The sequence below is a fragment of the Camelus bactrianus genome, chromosome 28 (genome assembly GCF_048773025.1).
Source record: "Camelus bactrianus isolate YW-2024 breed Bactrian camel chromosome 28, ASM4877302v1, whole genome shotgun sequence".
Taxonomy (NCBI): domain Eukaryota; kingdom Metazoa; phylum Chordata; class Mammalia; order Artiodactyla; family Camelidae; genus Camelus; species Camelus bactrianus.
Genome location: NC_133566.1, coordinates 5,989,672 through 6,012,915, shown reverse-complemented (window position 1 = coordinate 6,012,915; position 23,244 = coordinate 5,989,672).

The window sequence follows — 23,244 nt, the reverse complement described above, 5'->3', positions numbered from 1 at the left end:
TGGTTTCTCAGTGTGTTTCCTAGTGGCGGTTGGAAGTTCCTGCAGTTTTCACTGTAAAACCGAGTTGGAGCTAGTACCTCCCCATATATATGTATGGAGTGGAGTTTGCAACTGAAGAGAAACTTTGTGTTCCCAACAAGCTAGGTGAAGGACGGCTTTAACACACACTTATCTCTCAGAACTGAGCATGTGGAGAGGCGTTCGTTCATCTAGCACAAAGGGAACGGGTTGCAGGAGAAACTTTTCCTCTGGTTTCTCAGTCTTTTTCCTAGTGCCGGTTTGAAGTTCCTGCAGTTTTCACTGTAAAACCGAATTGGAGCTGGTACCTGCCCATATATATTTATGGAGTGGAGTTTACAACTGAAGAGAAACTTTGTGTTCCCAACAAGCTTGGTGAAGGACGGCTTTCACACACACTTATCTCTAGAACTGACCATGTGGAGAGACGTTCGTTCATCTAGCACAAAGGGAACGGGTTGTAGGAGAAACTATTACTCTGGTTTCTCAGTCTTTTTCCTAGTGCCGGTTTGAAGTTCCTGCAGTTTTCACTGTAAAACCGAGTTGGAGCTAGTACCTCCCCATATATATGTATGGAGTGGAGTTTGCAACTGAAGAGAAACTTTGTGTTCCCAACAAGCTTGGTGAAGGACGGATTTCACACACACTTATCTCTCAGAACTGAGCATGTGGAGAGACGTTCGTTCATCTAGCACAAAGGGAACGGGTTGTAGGGGAAACTATTACTCTGGTTTCTCAGTCTGTTTCCTAGTGCCGGTTTTAAGTTCCTGCAGTTTTCTGGGTAAAACCGTGTTGGAGCTAGTACCTCCCCATATATATGAATGGAGTGGAGTTTGCAACTGAAGAGAAACTTTGTGTTCCCAACAAGCTAGGTGAAGGACGGCTTTCACTCACACTTATCTCTCAGAACTGAGCATGTGGAGAGACGTTCGTTGATCTAGCACAAAGGGAATGGGTTGCAGGAGAAACATTTACTCTGGATTCTCAGTTTGTTTCCTAGTGCCGATTTGAAGTTCCTGCAGATTTCAGTGTAAAACAGAGTTGGAGCTATTACCTCCCCATATATATGTAAGGATTGCAGTTGGCAACTGAAAAGAAACTTTGTGTTCCCAACAAGCTAGGTGAAGGACGGCTTTCACACACACTTATCTCTCTGAACTGAGCCTGTGGAGAGACGTTCGTTCATCCAGCACAAAGGGAACGGGTTGCAGGAGAAACTTTTACTCTGTTTTCTCAGTCTGATTCCTAGTGCCTGTTTGAATTTCCTGCATTTTTCACTGTAAAATCGAGTTGGAGCTAGTACCTCCCCATATATATGTATGCAGTGGAGTTGGCAACTGAAGAGAAACTTTGTGTTCCCAACAAGTTAGGAGAAGGACGGCTTTCACACACACGTATCTCTCAGAACTGAGCATGTGGAGAGACGTTCGTTCATCTAGCACAAAGGGAACGGGTTGCAGGAGAAACTTTTACTCTGGTTTCTCAGTCTGTTTCCTAGTCCCGGTTTGAATTTCCTGCAGTTTTCAGTGTAAAACCGAGTAGGAGCTATAGCCTCCCCATATATATGTATGGAGTGGAGTTTGCAACTGAAGAGAAACTTTGTGTTCGCAACAAGCTTGGGGAAGTATGGTTTTCACACACACTTATCTCTCAGAACTGAGCATGTGGAGAGACGTTCGTTCATCTAGCACAAAGGGAACGGGTTGGAGGAGAAACTTTTACTCTGGTTTCTCAGTGTGTTTCCTAGTGCCGGTTTGTAGTTCCTGCAGTTTTCACTGTAAAACCGAGTTGGTGCTAGTACCTCCCTTATATATGTATGGAGTGGAGTTTGCAACTGAAGAGAAACTTTGTGTTCCCAACAAGCTATGTGAAGGACGGCTTTCACACACACTTATCTCTCAGAACTGAGCATGTGGAGAGACGTTCGTTCATCTAGCACAAAGGGAACGGGTTGCAGGAGAAACATTTACTCTGGTTTCTCAGTCTGATTCCTAGTGCCGGTTTGAAGTTCCTGCAGTTTTCACTGTAAAACCGAGTTGGAGCTAGTACCTCCCCATATATATGTATGGAGTGGAGTTTGCAACTGAAGAGAAACTTAGTGTTCCCAAAAAGATAGGTGAAGGACGGCTTTCACACACACTTATCTCTCAGAACTGAGCATGTGGAGAGACGTTCGTTCATCTAGCACAAAAGGGAACGGGTTGCAGGAGAAATTTTTACTCTGGTTTCTCAGTCTGTTTCCTAGTGCCGGTTTGAAGTTCCTGCAGTTTTCACTGTAAAACCAAGTTGGAGCTAGTACCTCCCCATATATATGTATGGAGTGGAGTTTGCAACTGAAGAGAATCTTTGTGTTCCCAACAAGCTAGGTGAAGGACGGCTTTCACACACAATTATCTCTCAGAACTGAGCATGTGGAGAACGTTCGTTCATCTAGCACAAAGGGAACGGTTGTAGGAGAATCTTTTACTCTGGTTTCTCAGTCTGTTTCCTAGTGCCGGTTTGAAGTTCCTGCAGTTTTCACTGTAAAACTGAGTTGGAGCTAGTACCTCCCCATATATATGTATGGAGTGGAGTTGGCAACTGAAGAGAAACTTTGTGTTCCCAACAAGCTAGGTGAAGGTCGGCTTTCACACACACTTATCTCTCAGAACTGAGCATGTGGAGAGACGTTCGTTCATCTAGCACAAAGGGAACGGGTTGCAGGAGAAACTTTTATCTGGTTTATCATTCTGTTTCCTAGTGCCGGTTTGAAGTTCCTGCAGTTTTCACTGTAAAACCGAGTTGGAGCTAGTACCTCCCCATATATATGTATGGAGTGGACTTTGCAACTGAAGAGAAACTTTGTGTTCCCAACAAGCTAGGTGAAGGACGGCTTTCACACACACTTATCTCTCAGAACTGAGCATGTTGAGAGACGTTCGTTCATCTTGCACAAAGGGAACGGGTTGCAGGAGAAACTTTTCCTCTGGTTTCTCAGTTTTTTTCCTAGTACCGGTTTGAAGTTCCTGCAGTTTTCAGTGTAAAACCGAGTTGGAGCTAGTACCTGCCCATATATATGTATGGAGTGGAGTTTGCAACTGAAGAGAAACTTTGTGTTCCCAACAAGCTTGGTGAAGGACGGCTTTCACACACACTTATCTCTCAGAACTGAGCATGTGGAGAGACGTTCGTTCATCTAGCACAAAGGGAACGGGTTGTAGGAGAAACTATTACTCTGGTTTCTCAGTCTGTTTCGTAGTGCCGGTTTGAATTTCCTGCAGTTTTCACTGTAAAACCGAGTTGGAGCTAGTACCTCCCCATATATATGTATGGAGTGGAGTTTGCAACTGAAGAGAAACTTTGTGTTCCCAACAAGCTAGGTGAAGGACGGCTTCCACACACACTTAACTCTCAGAACTGAGCATGTGGAGAGACGTTCGTTCATCTAGCACAAAGGGAACGGGTTGCAGGGGAAACTTTTACTCTGGTTTATCATTCTGTTTCCTAGTGCCGGTTTGAAGTTCCTGCAGTTTTCACTGTAAAACCGAGTTGGTGCTAGTACCTCCCCATATATATGTATGGAGTGGAGTTTGCTACTGAAGAGAAACTTAGTGTTCCCAAAAAGATAGGTGAAGGACGGCTTTCACACACACTTATCTCTCAGAACTGAGCATGTGGAGAGACGTTCGTTCATCTAGCACAAAGGGAACGGGTTGCAGGAGAAATTTTTACTCTGGTTTCTCAGTCTGTTTCCTAGTGCCGGTTTGAAGTTCCTGCAGTTTTCACTGTAAAACCGAGTTGGAGCTAGTACCTCCCCATATATATGTATGGAGTGGAGTTTGCATCTGAAGAGAATCTTTGTGTTCCCAACAAGCTAGGTGAAGGTCGGCTTTCACACACACTTATCTCTCAGAACTGAGCATGTGGAGAGACGTTCGTTCATCTAGCACAAAGGGAACGGGTTGCAGGAGAAACTTTTACTCTGGTTTATCATTCTGTTTCCTAGTGCCGGTTTGAAGTTCCTGCAGTTTTCACTGTAAAACCGAGTTGGAGCTAGTACCTCCCCATATATATGTATGGAGTGGAGTTTGCAACTGAAGAGAAACTTTGTGTTCCCAACAAGCTAGGTGAAGGACGGCTTTCACACACACTTATCTCTCAGAACTGAGCATGTGGAGAGACGTTCGTTCATCTAGCACAAAGGGAACGGGTTGCAGGAGAAACTTTTCCTCTGGTTTCTCAGTCTTTTTCCTAGTGCCGGTTTGAAGTTCCTGCAGTTTTCACTGTAAAACCGAGTTGGAGCTAGTACCTCCCCATATATATGTATGGAGTGGAGTTTGCAACTGAAGAGAAACTTTGTGTTCCCAACAAGCTTGGTGAAGGACGGCTTTCACACACACTTATCTCTCAGAACTGAGCATGTGGAGAGACGTTCGTTCATCTAGCACAAAGGGAACGGGTTGTAGGAGAAACTATTACTCTGGTTTCTCAGTCTGTTTCGTAGTGCCGGTTTGAATTTCCTGCTGTTTTCTGTGTAAAACCGAGTTGGAGCTAGTACCTCCCCATATATATGTATGGTGTGGAGTTTGCAACTGAAGAGAAACTTTGTGTTCCCAATAAGCTAGGTGAAGGACGGCTTCCACACACACTTATCTCTCAGAACTGAGCATGTGGAGAGACGTTCGTTCATCTAGCACAAAGGGAACGGGTTGCAGGGGAAACTTTACTCTGGTTTCTCAATCTGTTTCCTAGTGCCGGTTTGAAGTTCCTGCAGTTTTCACTCTAAAACCGAGTTGGAGCTAGTACCTCCCCATGTATATGTATGGAGTGGAGTTTGCAACTGAAGAGAAACTTTGTGTTCCCAACAAGCTAGGTGAAGGACGGCTTTCACACACACTTATCTCTCAGAACTGAGCATGTGGAGAGACGTTCGTTCATCTAGCACAAATGGAACGGGTTGCAGGAGAAACTTTTACTCTGGTTTCTCAGTCTGTTTCCTAGTGCCGGTTTGAAGTTCCTGCAGTTTTCACTGTAAAATCGAGTTGGAGATAGTACCTCCCCATATATATGTATGGAGTGGAGTTGGCAACTGAAGAGAACTTTGTGTTCCCAACAAGCTAGGTGAAGGTCGGCTTCCACACACACTTATCTCTCAGAACTGAGCATGTGGAGAGACGTTCGTTCATCTAGGACAAAGGGAACGGGTTGCAGGAGAAACTTTTACTCTGGTTTATCATTCTGTTTCCTAGTGCCGGTTTGAAGTTCCTGCAGTTTTCACTGTAAAATCGAGTTGGAGCTAGTACCTCCCAATATATATGTATGGAGTGGAGTTTGCAAGTGAAGAGAAACTTTGTGTTCCCAACAAGCTAGGCGAAGGACGGCTTTCACACACACTTATCACTCAGAATTGAGCATGTGGAGAGACGTTCGTTCATCTAGCACAACGGGAACGGGTTGCAGGAGAAACTTTTACTCTGGTTTCTCAGTCTTTTTCCTAGTGCCGGTTTGAAGTTCCTGCAGTTTTCACTGTAAAACCGAGTTGGAGCTAGTACCTCCCCATATATATGTATGGAGTGGAGTTTGCAACTGAAGAGAAACTTTGTGTTCCCAACAAGCTTGGTGAAGTACGGCTTTCACACACACTTATCTCTCAGAACTGAGCATGTGGAGAGACGTTCGTTCATCTAGAACAAAGGGAACGGGTTGTAGGGGAAACTATTACTCTGGTTTCTCAGTCTGTTTCCAAGTGCCGGTTTGAAGTTCCTGCAGATTTCAGTGTAAAACAGGGTTGGAGATAGTACCTCCCCATATATATGTAAGGATTGGAGTTGGCAACTGAAAAGAAACTTTGTGTTCCCAACAAGTTTGGTGAAGGACGGCTTTCACACACACTTATCTCTCTGAACTGAGCCTGTGGAGAGACGTTCGTTCATCTAGCACAAAGGGAACGGGTTGCAGGAGAAACTTTTACTCTGGTTTCTCAGTCTGATTCCTAGTGCCTGTTTGAATTTCCTGCATTTTTCACTGTAAAATCGAGTTGGAGCTTGTACCTCCCCATATATATGTATGCAGTGGATTTGGCAACTGAAGAGAAACTTTGTGTTCCCAACAAGTTAGGTGAAGGACGGCTTTCACACACACGTATCTCTCAGAACTGAGCATGTGGAGAGACGTTCGTTCATCTAGCACAAAGGGAACGGGTTGCAGGAGAAACTTTTACTCTGGTTTCTCAGTCTGTTTCCTAGTCCCGGTTTGAATTTCTTGCAGTTTTCAGTGTAAAACCGAGTAGGAGCTATAGCCTCCCCATATATATGTATGGAGTGGAGTTTGCAACTGAAGAGAAACTTTGTGTTCCCAACAAGCTTGGTGAAGTATGGTTTTCACACACACTTATCTCTCAGAACTGAGCATGTGGAGAGACGTTCGTTCATCGAGCACAAAGGGAACGGGTTGCAGGAGAAACTTTTACTCTGGTTTCTCAGTGTGTTTCCTAGTGCCGGTTTGAAGTTCCTGCAGTTTTCACTGTAAAACCGAGTTGGAGCTATTACACCCCTTATATATGTATGGAGTGGAGTTTGCAACTGAAGAGAAACTTTGTGTTCCCAACAAGCTATGTGAAGGACGGCTTTCACACACACTTATCTCTCAGAACTGAGCATGTGGAGAGACGTTCATTCATCTAGCCCAAAGGGAACGGGTTGCAGGAGAAACTTTTACTCTGGTTTCTCAGTCTGTTTCCTAGGGCCGGTTTGAAGTTCCTGCAGTTTTCACTGTAAAACCGAGTTGGAGCTAGTACCTCCCCATATATATGTATGGATTGGAGTTGGGAACTGAAGAGAAACTTTGGGTTCCCAACAAGCAATGTGAAGGACGGATTTCACACACACTTATCTCTCTGAACTGAGCCTGTGGAGAGACCTTCGTTCATCTTGCACAAAGGGATCGGGTTGCAGGAGAAATTTTACTCTGGTTTCTCAGTCTGATTCCTAGTGCCTGTTTGAATTTCCTGCAGTTTTCACTGTAAAATCGAGTTGGAGCTTGTACCTCCCCATATATATGTATGGAGTGGAGTTTGCAACTGAAGAGAAACTTTGTGTTCCCAACAAGCTAGGTGAAGAACGGCTTTCACACACACATATCTGTCAGAACTGTGCATGTGGAGAGACGTTCGTTCATCTAGCACAAAGGGAACTTGTTGCAGGAGAAACTTTTACTCTGGTTTCTCAGTATGTTTCCTAGTGCCGGTTTGAATTTCTTGCAGTTTTCACTGTAAAATCGAGTTGGAGCTAGTAACTCCCCTTATATATGTATGGAGTGGAGTTTGCAACTGAAGAGAAACTTTGTTTTAACAACAAGCTAGGTGAAGGACGGCTTTCACACACACTTATCTCTCAGAAATGAGCATGTGGAGAGACGTTCGTTCATCTAGCACAAAGGGAACGGGTTGCAGGGGAAACTTTTACTCTGGTTTCTCAGTCTGTTTCCTAGTGCCGGTTTGAAGTTCTGCAGTTTTCACTGTAAAACCGAGTTGGAGCTAGTACCTCCCCATATATATGTATGGAGTGGAGTTTGCAACTGAAGAGAAACTTTGTGTTCCCAACAAGCTATGTGAAGGACGGCTTTCACACACACTTTTCTCTCTGAACTGAGCATGTGGAGAGACGTTCGTTCATCTAGCACAAAGGGAATGTGTTGCAGGTGAAACTATTACTCTGGTTTCTCAGTCTGATTCCTAGTGCCGGTTTGTATTTCCTACAGTTTTCACTGTAAAACCGAGTTGGAGCTAGTACCTCCCCATATATATGTATGGAGTGGAGTTTGCAACTGAAGAGAAACTTTGTGTTCCCAACAAGCTAGGTGAAGGACGGCTTTCACACACACTTATCTCTCAGAACTGAGCATGTGGAGAGACGTACGTTCAACTAGCACAAAGGGAACGGGTTGCAGGAGAAACTTTTACTCTGGTTTATCAGTCTGTTTCCTAGTGCCGGTTTGAAGTTCCTGCAGTTTTCAATGTAAAACCGAGTTGGAGCTAGTACCACCCCATATATATTTATGGAGTGTAGTTTGCAACTGAAGAGAAACTTTGTGTTCCCAACAAGCTAGGTGAAGGACGACTTTCACACACACTTTTCTCTCAGAACTGAGCATGTGGAGAGACGTTCGTTCATCTAGCACAAAGGGAACGGGTTGCAGGAGAAACTTTTGCTCTGGTTTCTCAGTCTTTTTCTAGTGCCGGTTTGAAGTTCCTGCAGTTTTCACTGTAAAACCGAGTTGGAGTTAGTACCTCCCCATATATATGTATGGAGTGGAATTTGCAACTGAAGAGAAACTTTGTGTTCCCAAAAGCTAGGTGAAGGATGGCTTTCACACACACTAATCTCTCAGAACTGAGCATGTGGAGAGTCGTTCGTTCATCTAGCACAAATGGAACGGGTTGCAGGAGAAACTTTTACTCTGGTTTCTCAGTCTGTTTCCTAGTGCCGGTTTGAAGTTCCTGCAGTTTTCACTGTAAAACCGAGTTGGAGCTAGTACTACCCCGTATATATGTGTGGAGTGGAGTTTGCAACTGAAGAGAAACTTTGTGTTCCCAACAAGCTAGGTGAAGGACGGCTTTCACACACACTTATCACTCAGAACTGAGCATGTGTAGAGACGTTCATTCATCTAGCACAAAGGGAAAGGGTTGCAGGAGAAACTTTTACTCTGGTTTCTCAGTCTTTTTCCTAGTGCCGGTTTGAAGTTCCTGCAGTTTTCACTGTAAAACCGAGTTGGAGCTAGTACCTCCCCATATATATGTATGGAGTGGAGTTTGCAACTGAAGAGAAACTTTGTGTTCCCAACAAGCTTGGTGAAGGACGGCTTTCACACACACTTATCTCTCAGAACTGAGCATGTGGAGAGACGTTCGTTCATCTAGCACAAAGGGAACGGGTTGTAGGGGAAACTATTACTCTGGTTTCTCAGTCTGTTTCCTAGTGCCGGTTTGAAGTTCCTGCAGTTTTCTGTGTAAAACCGTGTTGGAGCTAGTACCTCCCCATATATATGAATGGAGTGGAGTTTGCAACTGAAGAGAAACTTTGTGTTCCCAACAAGCTAGGTGAAGGACGGCTTTCACACACACTTATCTCTCAGAACTGAGCATGTGTAGAGACGTTCGTTGATCTAGCACAAAGGGAATGGGTTGCAGGAGAAACATTTACTCTGGATTCTCAGTCTGTTTCCTAGTGCCGATTTGAATTTCCTGCAGATTTCAGTGTAAAACAGAGTTGTAGCTAGTACCTCCCCATATATATGTATGCAGTGGAGTTGGCAACTGAAGAGAAACTTTGTGTTCCCAACAAGTTAGGTGAAGGACGGCTTTCACACACACGTATCTCTCAGAACTGAGCATGTGGAGAGACGTTCGTTCATCTAGCACAAAGGGAACGGGTTGCAGGAGAAACTTTTACTCTGGTTTCTCAGTCTGTTTCCTAGTGCCGGTTTGAATTTCTTGCAGTTTTCAGTGTAAAACCGAGTAGGAGCTATAGCCTCCCCATATAAATGTATGGAGTGGGGTTTGCAACTGAAGAGAAACTTTGTGTTCCCAACAAGCTTGGTGAAGTATGGTTTTCACACACACTTATCTCTCAGAACTGAGCATGTGGAGAGACGTTCGTTCATCTAGCACAAAGGGAACGGGTTGGAGGAGAAACTTTTACTCTGGTTTCTCAGTGTGTTTCCTAGTGCCGGTTTGAAGTTCCTGCAGTTTTCACTGTAAAAACGAGTTGGAGCTAGTACCTCCCTTATATATGTATGAAGTGGAGTTTGCAACTGAAGAGAAACTTTGTGTTCCCAACAAGCTATGTGAAGGACGGCTTTCACACACACTTATCTCTCAGAACTGAGCATGTGGAGAGACGTTCATTCATCTAGCACAAAGGGAACGGGTTGCAGGAGAAACTTTTACTCTGGTTTCTCAGTCTGTTTCCTAGGGCCGTTTTGAAGTTCCTGCAGTTTTCACTGTAAAACCGAGTTGGAGCTAGTACCTCCCCATATATATGTATGGAGTGGAGTTGGGAACTGAAGAGAAACTTTGGGTTCCCAACAAGCAATGTGAAGGACGGATTTCACACACACTTATCTCTCTGAACTGAGCCTGTGGAGAGACCTTCGTTCATCTAGCACAAAGGGATCGGGTTGCAGGAGAAATTTTACTCTGGATTCTCAGTCTGATTCCTAGTGCCTGTTTGAATTTCCTGTAGTTTTCACTGTAAAATCGAGTTGGAGCTTGTACCTCCCCATATATATGTATGGAGTGGAGTTTGCAACTGAAGAGAAACTTTGTGTTCCCAACAAGCTAGGTGAAGAACGGCTTTCACACACACATATCTCTCAGAACTGAGCATGTGGAGAGACGTTCGTTCATCTAGCACAAAGGGAACGTGTTGCAGGAGAAACTTTTGCTCTGGTTTCTCAGTCTGTTTCCTAGTGCCGGTTTGAATTTCTTGCAGTTTTCACTGTAAAATCGAGTTGGAGCTAGTACCTCCCCTTATATATGTATGGAGTGGAGTTTGCAACTGAAGAGAAACTTTGTGTTAACAACAAGCTAGGTGAAGGACGGCTTTCACACACACTTATCTCTCAGAAATGAGCATGTGGAGAGACGTTCGTTCATCTAGCACAAAGGGAACGGGTTGCAGGGGAAACTTTTACTCTGGTTTCTCAGTCTGTTTCCTAGTGCCGGTTTGAAGTTCCTGCAGTTTTCACTGTAAAACCGAGTTGGAGCTAGTACCTCCCCATATATATGTATGGAGTGGAGTTTGCATCTGAAGAGAATCTTTGTGTTCCCAACAAGCTAGGTGAAGGTCGGCTTTCACACACACTTATCTCTCAGAACTGAGCATGTGGAGAGACGTTCGTTCATCTAGCACAAAGGGAACGGGTTGCAGGAGAAACTTTTACTCTGGTTTATCATTCTGTTTCCTAGTGCCGGTTTGAAGTTCCTGCAGTTTTCACTGTAAAACCGAGTTGGAGCTAGTACCTCCCCATATATATGTATGGAGTGGAGTTTGCAACTGAAGAGAAACTTTGTGTTCCCAACAAGCTAGGTGAAGGACGGCTTTCACACACACTTATCTCTCAGAACTGAGCATGTGGAGAGACGTTCGTTCATCTAGCACAAAGGGAACGGGTTGCAGGAGAAACTTTTCCTCTGGTTTCTCAGTCTTTTTCCTAGTGCCGGTTTGAAGTTCCTGCAGTTTTCACTGTAAAACCGAGTTGGAGCTAGTACCTCCCCATATATATGTATGGAGTGGAGTTTGCAACTGAAGAGAAACTTTGTGTTCCCAACAAGCTTGGTGAAGGACGGCTTTCACACACACTTATCTCTCAGAACTGAGCATGTGGAGAGACGTTCGTTCATCTAGCACAAAGGGAACGGGTTGTAGGAGAAACTATTACTCTGGTTTCTCAGTCTGTTTCGTAGTGCCGGTTTGAATTTCCTGCTGTTTTCTGTGTAAAACCGAGTTGGAGCTAGTACCTCCCCATATATATGTATGGTGTGGAGTTTGCAACTGAAGAGAAACTTTGTGTTCCCAATAAGCTAGGTGAAGGACGGCTTCCACACACACTTATCTCTCAGAACTGAGCATGTGGAGAGACGTTCGTTCATCTAGCACAAAGGGAACGGGTTGCAGGGGAAACTTTACTCTGGTTTCTCAATCTGTTTCCTAGTGCCGGTTTGAAGTTCCTGCAGTTTTCACTCTAAAACCGAGTTGGAGCTAGTACCTCCCCATGTATATGTATGGAGTGGAGTTTGCAACTGAAGAGAAACTTTGTGTTCCCAACAAGCTAGGTGAAGGACGGCTTTCACACACACTTATCTCTCAGAACTGAGCATGTGGAGAGACGTTCGTTCATCTAGCACAAATGGAACGGGTTGCAGGAGAAACTTTTACTCTGGTTTCTCAGTCTGTTTCCTAGTGCCGGTTTGAAGTTCCTGCAGTTTTCACTGTAAAATCGAGTTGGAGATAGTACCTCCCCATATATATGTATGGAGTGGAGTTGGCAACTGAAGAGAACTTTGTGTTCCCAACAAGCTAGGTGAAGGTCGGCTTCCACACACACTTATCTCTCAGAACTGAGCATGTGGAGAGACGTTCGTTCATCTAGGACAAAGGGAACGGGTTGCAGGAGAAACTTTTACTCTGGTTTATCATTCTGTTTCCTAGTGCCGGTTTGAAGTTCCTGCAGTTTTCACTGTAAAATCGAGTTGGAGCTAGTACCTCCCAATATATATGTATGGAGTGGAGTTTGCAAGTGAAGAGAAACTTTGTGTTCCCAACAAGCTAGGCGAAGGACGGCTTTCACACACACTTATCACTCAGAATTGAGCATGTGGAGAGACGTTCGTTCATCTAGCACAACGGGAACGGGTTGCAGGAGAAAATTTTACTCTGGTTTCTCAGTCTTTTTCCTAGTGCCGGTTTGAAGTTCCTGCAGTTTTCACTGTAAAACCGAGTTGGAGCTAGTACCTCCCCATATATATGTATGGAGTGGAGTTTGCAACTGAAGAGAAACTTTGTGTTCCCAACAAGCTTGGTGAAGTACGGCTTTCACACACACTTATCTCTCAGAACTGAGCATGTGGAGAGACGTTCGTTCATCTAGAACAAAGGGAACGGGTTGTAGGGGAAACTATTACTCTGGTTTCTCAGTCTGTTTCCAAGTGCCGGTTTGAAGTTCCTGCAGATTTCAGTGTAAAACAGGGTTGGAGATAGTACCTCCCCATATATATGTAAGGATTGGAGTTGGCAACTGAAAAGAAACTTTGTGTTCCCAACAAGTTTGGTGAAGGACGGCTTTCACACACACTTATCTCTCTGAACTGAGCCTGTGGAGAGACGTTCGTTCATCTAGCACAAAGGGAACGGGTTGCAGGAGAAACTTTTACTCTGGTTTCTCAGTCTGATTCCTAGTGCCTGTTTGAATTTCCTGCATTTTTCACTGTAAAATCGAGTTGGAGCTTGTACCTCCCCATATATATGTATGCAGTGGAGTTGGCAACTGAAGAGAAACTTTGTGTTCCCAACAAGTTAGGTGAAGGACGGCTTTCACACACACGTATCTCTCAGAACTGAGCATGTGGAGAGACGTTCGTTCATCTAGCACAAAGGGAACGGGTTGCAGGAGAAACTTTTACTCTGGTTTCTCAGTCTGTTTCCTAGTCCCGGTTTGAATTTCTTGCAGTTTTCAGTGTAAAACCGAGTAGGAGCTATAGCCTCCCCATATATATGTATGGAGTGGAGTTTGCAACTGAAGAGAAACTTTGTGTTCCCAACAAGCTTGGTGAAGTATGGTTTTCACACACACTTATCTCTCAGAACTGAGCATGTGGAGAGACGTTCGTTCATCGAGCACAAAGGGAACGGGTTGCAGGAGAAACTTTTACTCTGGTTTCTCAGTGTGTTTCCTAGTGCCGGTTTGAAGTTCCTGCAGTTTTCACTGTAAAACCGAGTTGGAGCTATTACATCCCTTATATATGTATGGAGTGGAGTTTGCAACTGAAGAGAAACTTTGTGTTCCCAACAAGCTATGTGAAGGACGGCTTTCACACACACTTATCTCTCAGAACTGAGCATGTGGAGAGACGTTCATTCATCTAGCCCAAAGGGAACGGGTTGCAGGAGAAACTTTTACTCTGGTTTCTCAGTCTGTTTCCTAGGGCCGGTTTGAAGTTCCTGCAGTTTTCACTGTAAAACCGAGTTGGAGCTAGTACCTCCCCATATATATGTATGGATTGGAGTTGGGAACTGAAGAGAAACTTTGGGTTCCCAACAAGCAATGTGAAGGACGGATTTCACACACACTTATCTCTCTGAACTGAGCCTGTGGAGAGACCTTCGTTCATCTTGCACAAAGGGATCGGGTTGCAGGAGAAATTTTACTCTGGTTTCTCAGTCTGATTCCTAGTGCCTGTTTGAATTTCCTGCTGTTTTCACTGTAAAATCGAGTTGGAGCTTGTACCTCCCCATATATATGTATGGAGTGGAGTTTGCAACTGAAGAGAAACTTTGTGTTCCCAACAAGCTAGGTGAAGAACGGCTTTCACACACACATATCTGTCAGAACTGTGCATGTGGAGAGACGTTCGTTCATCTAGCACAAAGGGAACTTGTTGCAGGAGAAACTTTTACTCTGGTTTCTCAGTATGTTTCCTAGTGCCGGTTTGAATTTCTTGCAGTTTTCACTGTAAAATCGAGTTGGAGCTAGTAACTCCCCTTATATATGTATGGAGTGGAGTTTGCAACTGAAGAGAAACTTTGTGTTAACAACAAGCTAGGTGAAGGACGGCTTTCACACACACTTATCTCTCAGAAATGAGCATGTGGAGAGACGTTCGTTCATCTAGCACAAAGGGAACGGGTTGCAGGGGAAACTTTTACTCTGGTTTCTCAGTCTGTTTCCTAGTGCCGGTTTGAAGTTCTGCAGTTTTCACTGTAAAACCGAGTTGGAGCTAGTACCTCCCCATATATATGTATGGAGTGGAGTTTGCAACTGAAGAGAAACTTTGTGTTCCCAACAAGCTATGTGAAGGACGGCTTTCACACACACTTTTCTCTCTGAACTGAGCATGTGGAGAGACGTTCGTTCATCTAGCACAAAGGGAATGTGTTGCAGGTGAAACTATTACTCTGGTTTCTCAGTCTGATTCCTAGTGCCGGTTTGTATTTCCTACAGTTTTCACTGTAAAACCGAGTTGGAGCTAGTACCTCCCCATATATATGTATGGAGTGGAGTTTGCAACTGAAGAGAAACTTTGTGTTCCCAACAAGCTAGGTGAAGGACGGCTTTCACACACACTTATCTCTCAGAACTGAGCATGTGGAGAGACGTACGTTCATCTAGCACAAAGGGAACGGGTTGCAGGAGAAACTTTTACTCTGGTTTATCAGTCTGTTTCCTAGTGCCGGTTTGAAGTTCCTGCAGTTTTCAATGTAAAACCGAGTTGGAGCTAGTACCACCCCATATATATTTATGGAGTGTAGTTTGCAACTGAAGAGAAACTTTGTGTTCCCAACAAGCTAGGTGAAGGACGACTTTCACACACACTTTTCTCTCAGAACTGAGCATGTGGAGAGACGTTCGTTCATCTAGCACAAAGGGAACGGGTTGCAGGAGAAACTTTTGCTCTGGTTTCTCAGTCTTTTTCTAGTGCCGGTTTGAAGTTCCTGCAGTTTTCACTGTAAAACCGAGTTGGAGTTAGTACCTCCCCATATATATGTATGGAGTGGAATTTGCAACTGAAGAGAAACTTTGTGTTCCCAAAAGCTAGGTGAAGGATGGCTTTCACACACACTAATCTCTCAGAACTGAGCATGTGGAGAGTCGTTCGTTCATCTAGCACAAATGGAACGGGTTGCAGGAGAAACTTTTACTCTGGTTTCTCAGTCTGTTTCCTAGTGCCGGTTTGAAGTTCCTGCAGTTTTCACTGTAAAACCGAGTTGGAGCTAGTACTACCCCGTATATATGTGTGGAGTGGAGTTTGCAACTGAAGAGAATCTTTGTGTTCCCAACAAGCTAGGTGAAGGACGGCTTTCACACACACTTATCACTCAGAACTGAGCATGTGTAGAGACGTTCATTCATCTAGCACAAAGGGAAAGGGTTGCAGGAGAAACTTTTACTCTGGTTTCTCAGTCTTTTTCCTAGTGCCGGTTTGAAGTTCCTGCAGTTTTCACTGTAAAACCGAGTTGGAGCTAGTACCTCCCCATATATATGAATGGAGTGGAGTTTGCAACTGAAGAGAAACTTTGTGTTCCCAACAAGCTAGGTGAAGGACGGCTTTCACACACACTTATCTCTCAGAACTGAGCATGTGTAGAGACGTTCGTTGATCTAGCACAAAGGGAATGGGTTGCAGGAGAAACATTTACTCTGGATTCTCAGTCTGTTTCCTAGTGCCGATTTGAATTTCCTGCAGATTTCAGTGTAAAACAGAGTTGTAGCTAGTACCTCCCCATATATATGTATGCAGTGGAGTTGGCAACTGAAGAGAAACTTTGTGTTCCCAACAAGTTAGGTGAAGGACGGCTTTCACACACACGTATCTCTCAGAACTGAGCATGTGGAGAGACGTTCGTTCATCTAGCACAAAGGGAACGGGTTGCAGGAGAAACTTTTACTCTGGTTTCTCAGTCTGTTTCCTAGTGCCGGTTTGAATTTCTTGCAGTTTTCAGTGTAAAACCGAGTAGGAGCTATAGCCTCCCCATATAAATGTATGGAGTGGGGTTTGCAACTGAAGAGAAACTTTGTGTTCCCAACAAGCTTGGTGAAGTATGGTTTTCACACACACTTATCTCTCAGAACTGAGCATGTGGAGAGACGTTCGTTCATCTAGCACAAAGGGAACGGGTTGGAGGAGAAACTTTTACTCTGGTTTCTCAGTGTGTTTCCTAGTGCCGGTTTGAAGTTCCTGCAGTTTTCACTGTAAAAACGAGTTGGAGCTAGTACCTCCCTTATATATGTATGAAGTGGAGTTTGCAACTGAAGAGAAACTTTGTGTTCCCAACAAGCTATGTGAAGGACGGCTTTCACACACACTTATCTCTCAGAACTGAGCATGTGGAGAGACGTTCATTCATCTAGCACAAAGGGAACGGGTTGCAGGAGAAACTTTTACTCTGGTTTCTCAGTCTGTTTCCTAGGGCCGTTTTGAAGTTCCTGCAGTTTTCACTGTAAAACCGAGTTGGAGCTAGTACCTCCCCATATATATGTATGGAGTGGAGTTGGGAACTGAAGAGAAACTTTGGGTTCCCAACAAGCAATGTGAAGGACGGATTTCACACACACTTATCTCTCTGAACTGAGCCTGTGGAGAGACCTTCGTTCATCTAGCACAAAGGGATCGGGTTGCAGGAGAAATTTTACTCTGGATTCTCAGTCTGATTCCTAGTGCCTGTTTGAATTTCCTGTAGTTTTCACTGTAAAATCGAGTTGGAGCTTGTACCTCCCCATATATATGTATGGAGTGGAGTTTGCAACTGAAGAGAAACTTTGTGTTCCCAACAAGCTAGGTGAAGAACGGCTTTCACACACACATATCTCTCAGAACTGAGCATGTGGAGAGACGTTCGTTCATCTAGCACAAAGGGAACGTGTTGCAGGAGAAACTTTTGCTCTGGTTTCTCAGTCTGTTTCCTAGTGCCGGTTTGAATTTCTTGCAGTTTTCACTGTAAAATCGAGTTGGAGCTAGTACCTCCCCTTATATATGTATGGAGTGGAGTTTGCAACTGAAGAGAAACTTTGTGTTAACAACAAGCTAGGTGAAGGACGGCTTTCACACACACTTATCTCTCAGAAATGAGCATGTGGAGAGACGTTCGTTCATCTAGCACAAAGGGAACGGGTTGCAGGGGAAACTTTTACTCTGGTTTCTCAGTCTGTTTCCTAGTGCCGGTTTGAAGTTCTGCAGTTTTCACTGTAAAACCGAGTTGGAGCTAGTACCTGCCCATATATATGTATGGAGTGGAGTTTGCAACTGAAGAGAAACTTTGTGTTCCCAACAAGCTATGTGAAGGACGGGTTTCACACACACTTATCTCTCTGAACTGAGCATGTGGAGAGACGTTCGTTCATCTAGCACAAAGGGAATGTGTTGCAGGTGAAACTATTACTCTGGTTTCTCAGTCTGATTCCTAGTGCCGGTTTGTATTTCCTACAGTTTTCACTGTAAAACCGAGTTGGAGCTAGTACCTCCCCATATATATGTATGGAGTGGAGTTTGCAACTGAAGAGAACCTTTGTGTTCCCAACAAGCTAGGTGAAGGACGGCTTTCACACACACTTATCTCTCAGAACTGAGCATGTGGAGAGACGTACGTTCATCTAGCACAAAGGGAACGGGTTGCAGGAGAAACTTTTACTCTGTTTTATCAGTCTGTTTCCTAGTGCCGGTTTGAAGTTCCTGCACTTTTCAATGTAAAACCGAGTTGGAGCTAGTACCACCCCATATATATTTATGGAGTGTAGTTTGCAACTGAAGAGAAACTTTGTGTTCCCAACAAGCTAGGTGAAGGACGACTTTCACACACATTTTTCTCTCAGAACTGAGCATGTGGAGAGACGTTCGTTCATCTAGCACAAAGGGAACGGGTTGCAGGAGAAACTTTTGCTCTGGTTTCTCAGTCTTTTTCCTAGTGCCGGTTTGAAGTTCCTGCAGTTTTCACTGTAAAACCGAGTTGGAGCTAGTACTTCCCCATATATATGTATGGAGTGGAGTTTGCAACTGAAGAGAAACTTTGTGTTCCCAAAAGCTAGGTGAAGGATGGCTTTCACACACACTAATCTCTCAGAACTGAGCATGTGGAGAGTCGTTCGTTCATCTAGCACAAATGGAACGGGTTGCAGGAGAAACTTTTACTCTGGTTTCTCAGTCTGTTTCCTAGTGCCGGTTTGAAGTTCCTGCAGTTTTCACTGTAAAACCGAGTTGGAGCTAGTACTTCCCCGTATATATGTGTGGAGTGGAGTTTGCAACTGAAGAGAATCTTTGTGTTCCCAACAAGCTAGGTTAAGGACGGCTTTCACACACACTTATCTCTCAGAACTGAGCATGTGGAGAGACGTTCGTTCATCTAGTCAAAGGGAAAGGGTTGCAGGGGAAACTATTACTTTGGTTTCTCCGTCTGTTTCCTAGTGCCGGTTTGAAGTTCCTGCAGTTTTCACTGTAAAACCGAGTTGGAGCTAATACCTCCCCATATATATGTATGGAGTGGAGTTTGCAACTGAAGAGAAACTTTGTGTTCCCAACAAGCTAGGTGAAGAACGGCTTTCACACACACATATCTCTCAGAACTGAGCATGTGGAGAGACGTTCGTTCATCTAGCACAAAGGGAACGTGTTGCAGGAGAAACTTTTACTCTGGTTTCTCAGTCTGTTTCCTAGTGCCGGTTTGAAGTTCCTGCAGTATTCAGTGTAAAACCGTGCTGGAGCTGTTACCTCCCCATTTATATGTATGGAGTGGAATTTGCAACTGTAGAGATACTTTGTGTTTCCTACAAGTTAAGTGAAGGACGGCTTTCACACACACTTATCTCTCAGAACTGAGCATGTGGAGAGACGTTCGTTCATCTAGCACAAAGGGAACGGGTTGCAGGAGTAACTTTTACTCTGGTTTCTCAGACTGTTTCCTAGTGCCGGTTTGAAGTTCCTGCCGTTTTCACTGTAAAACCGAGCTGGAGCTAGTACCTCCCCATATATATGTATGGAGTGGAGTTTGCAACTGAAGAGAAACTTTGTGTTCCCAACAAGCTAGGTGAAGGACGGCTTTCACACACACTTATCTCTCAGAGCTGAGCATGTGGAGAGACGTTCGTTCATCTAGCAGGAAGGGAACGGGTTGCAGGAGAAACTTTTACTCTGGTTTCTCAGTCTGTTTCCTAGTGCCGGTTTGAAGTTCCTGCAGTATTCAGTGTAAAACCGTGTTGGAGCTGTTACCACCCCATATATATGTATGGAGTGGAGTTTGCAACTGAAGAGAAACTTTGTGTTCCCAACAATCTAGGTGAAGGACGGCTTTCACACACACTTATCTCTCAGAACTGAGCATGTGGAGAGACGTTCGTTCATCTAGCACAAAGGGAACGGGTTGCAGGAGAAACTTTTACTCTGGTTTCTCAGTCTGTTTCCTAGTGCCGGTTTGAAGTTCCTGCAGTTTTCACTGTAAAACAGAGTTGGAGCTAATACCTCCCCATATATATGTATGGAGTGGAGTTTGCTACTGAAGAGAAAGTTTGTGTTCCCAACAAGCTAGGTGAAGTACGGCTTTCACACACACTTATCTCTCAGAACTGAGCATGTGGAGAGACGTTCGTTCATCTAGCACAAATGGAACGGTTTGCAGGATGAACTTTTACTCTGGTTTCTCAGTCTGTTTCCTAGTGCCGGTTTGAAGTTCCTGCAGTTTTCACCGTAAAACCGAGTTGGAGCTAGAACCTCCCCATATATATTTATGGAGTGGAGTTTGCAACTGAAGAGAAACTTTGTGTTCCCAACAAGCTAGGTGAAGGACGGCTTTCACACACACTTATCTCTCAGAACTGAGCATGTGGAGAGACGTTCGTTCATCTAGCATAAAGGGAACGGGTTGCAGGAGAAACTTTTACTCTGGTTTCTCAGTCTGTTTCCTAGTGCCGGTTTGAAGTTCCTGCAGTTTTCACTGTAAAACCGAGTTGGAGCTAGTACCTCCCCATATATATGTATGGAGTGGAGTTTGCAACTGAAGAGAAACTTTGTGTTCCCAACAAGCTAGGTGAAGGACGGCTTTCACACACACTTATCTCTCAGAACTGAGCATGTGGAGAGACGTTCGTTCATCTAGCACAAATGGAACGGGTTGCAGTAGAAACTTTTACTCTGGTTTCTCAGTCTGTTTCCTAGTGCCGGTTTGAAATTCCAGCAGTTTTCACTGTAAAACCGAGTTGGAGCTAGTACCTCCCCATATATATGTATGGAGTGGAGTTTGCAACTGAAGAGAAACTTTGGGTTCCCAACAAGCTAGTTGAAGGACGGCTTTCACACACACTTATCTCTCAGCACTGAGCATGTGGAGAGACGTTCGTTCATCTAGCACAAAGGGAACGAGTTGCAGGAGAATCTTTTACTCTGGTTTCTCAGTCTGTTTCCTAGTGCCGTTTTGAAGTTCCTGCAGTTTTCACTGTAAAACCGAGTTGGAGATAGTACCTCCCCATATATATGTATGGAGTGGAGTTTGCAACTGAAGAGAAACTTTGTGTTCCCAACAAGCTATGTGAAGTTCGGCATTCACACACACTTATCTCTCAGAACTGAGCATGTGGAGAGACTCTCGTTCATCGAGCACAAAGGGAACGGGTTGCAGGAGAAACTTTTACTCTGGTTTCTCAGTCTGTTTCCTAGTGCCGGTTTGAAGTTCCTGCAGTTTTCACTGTAAAACCGAGTTGGAACTAGTACCTCCCCATATATATGTATGGAGTGGAGTTTACAACTGAAGAGAAACTTTGTGTTCCCAAGAAGCTAGGTGAAGGACGGCTTTCACACACACTTATCTCTCAGAACTGAGCATGTGGAGAGACGTTCGTTCATCTAGCACAAAGGGAACGGGTTGCAGGAGAAACTTTTACTCTGGTTTCTCAGTCTTTTTCCTAGTGCCGGTTTGAAGTTCCTGCAGTTTTCACTGTAAAACCGATTTGGAGCTAGTACCTCCCCATATATATGTATGGAGTGGAGTTTGCAACTGAAGAGAAACTTTGTGTTCCCAACAAGCTAGGTGAAGGACGGCTTTCACACACACTTATCTCTCAGAACTGAGCATGTGGAGAGACGTTCGTTCATCTAGCACAAAGGGAACGGGTTGCAGTAGAAACTTTAACTCTGGTTTCTCAGTCTGTTTCCTAGTGCCGGTTTGAAGTTCCTGCAGTTTTCTGTGTAAAACCGAGTTGGAGCTAGTACCTCCCAATATATATGTATGGAGTGGAGTTTGCAACTGAAGAGAAACTTTGTGTTCCCAACAAGGTAGGTGAAGGACGGATTTCACACACACATATCTCTCAGAACTGAGCATGTGGAGAGACGTTCGTTCATCGAGCACAAATGGAACGGGTTGCAGGAGAATCTTTTACTCTGGTTTCTCAGTCTGTTTCCTAGTGCCGGTTTGAAGTTCCTGCAGTTTTCACTGTAAAACAGAGTTGGAGCTAGTACCTCCCCATATATATGTATGGAGTGGAGTTGGGAAATGAAGAGAAACTTTGTGTTCCCAACAAGCTAGGTGAAGGACGGCTTTCACACACACTTATCTCTCAGAACTGAGCATGTCGAGAGACGTTCGTTCATCTAGCACAAATGGAACGGGTTGCAGGAGGAACTTTATTCTGGTTTCTCAGTCTTTTTCCTAGTGCCGTTTTGAAGTTCCTGCAGTTTTCACTGTAAAACCGAGTTGGAGCTAGTACCTCCCCATATATATGTATGGAGTGGAGTTTGCAACTGAAGAGAAACTTTGTGTTCCCAACAAGCTTGGTGAAAGACGGCTTTCACACACACTTATCTCTCAGAACTGAGCATGTGGAGAGACGTTCGTTCATCTAGCACAAAGGGAACGGGTTGCAGTAGAAACTTTTAATCTGGTTTCTCAGTCTGTTTCCTAGTGCCGGTTTGAATTTCTTGCAGTTTTCTGTGTAAAACCGAGTAGGAGCTATAGCCTCCCCATATAAATGTATGGAGTGGGGTTTGCAACTGAAGAGAAACTTTGTGTTCCCAACAAGCTTGGTGAAGTATGGTTTTCACACACACTTATCTCTCAGAACTGAGCATGTGGAGAGACGTTCGTTCATCTAGCACAAAGGGAACGGGTTGGAGGAGAAACTTTTACTCTGGTTTCTCAGTGTGTTTCCTAGTGCCGGTTTGAAGTTCCTGCAGTTTTCACTGTAAAAACGAGTTGGAGCTAGTACCTCCCTTATATATGTATGAAGTGGAGTTTGCAACTGAAGAGAAACTTTGTGTTCCCAACAAGCTATGTGAAGGACGGCTTTCACACACACTTATCTCTCAGAACTGAGCATGTGGAGAGACGTTCATTCATCTAGCACAAAGGGAACGGGTTGCAGGAGAAACTTTTACTCTGGTTTCTCAGTCTGTTTCCTAGGGCCGTTTTGAAGTTCCTGCAGTTTTCACTGTAAAACCGAGTTGGAGCTAGTACCTCCCCATATATATGTATGGAGTGGAGTTGGGAACTGAAGAGAAACTTTGGGTTCCCAACAAGCAATGTGAAGGACGGATTTCACACACACTTATCTCTCTGAACTGAGCCTGTGGAGAGACCTTCGTTCATCTAGCACAAAGGGATCGGGTTGCAGGAGAAATTTTACTCTGGATTCTCAGTCTGATTCCTAGTGCCTGTTTGAATTTCCTGTAGTTTTCACTGTAAAATCGAGTTGGAGCTTGTACCTCCCCATATATATGTATGGAGTGGAGTTTGCAACTGAAGAGAAACTTTGTGTTCCCAACAAGCTAGGTGAAGAACGGCTTTCACACACACATATCTCTCAGAACTGAGCATGTGGAGAGACGTTCGTTCATCTAGCACAAAGGGAACGTGTTGCAGGAGAAACTTTTGCTCTGGTTTCTCAGTCTGTTTCCTAGTGCCGGTTTGAATTTCTTGCAGTTTTCACTGTAAAATCGAGTTGGAGCTAGTACCTCCCCTTATATATGTATGGAGTGGAGTTTGCAACTGA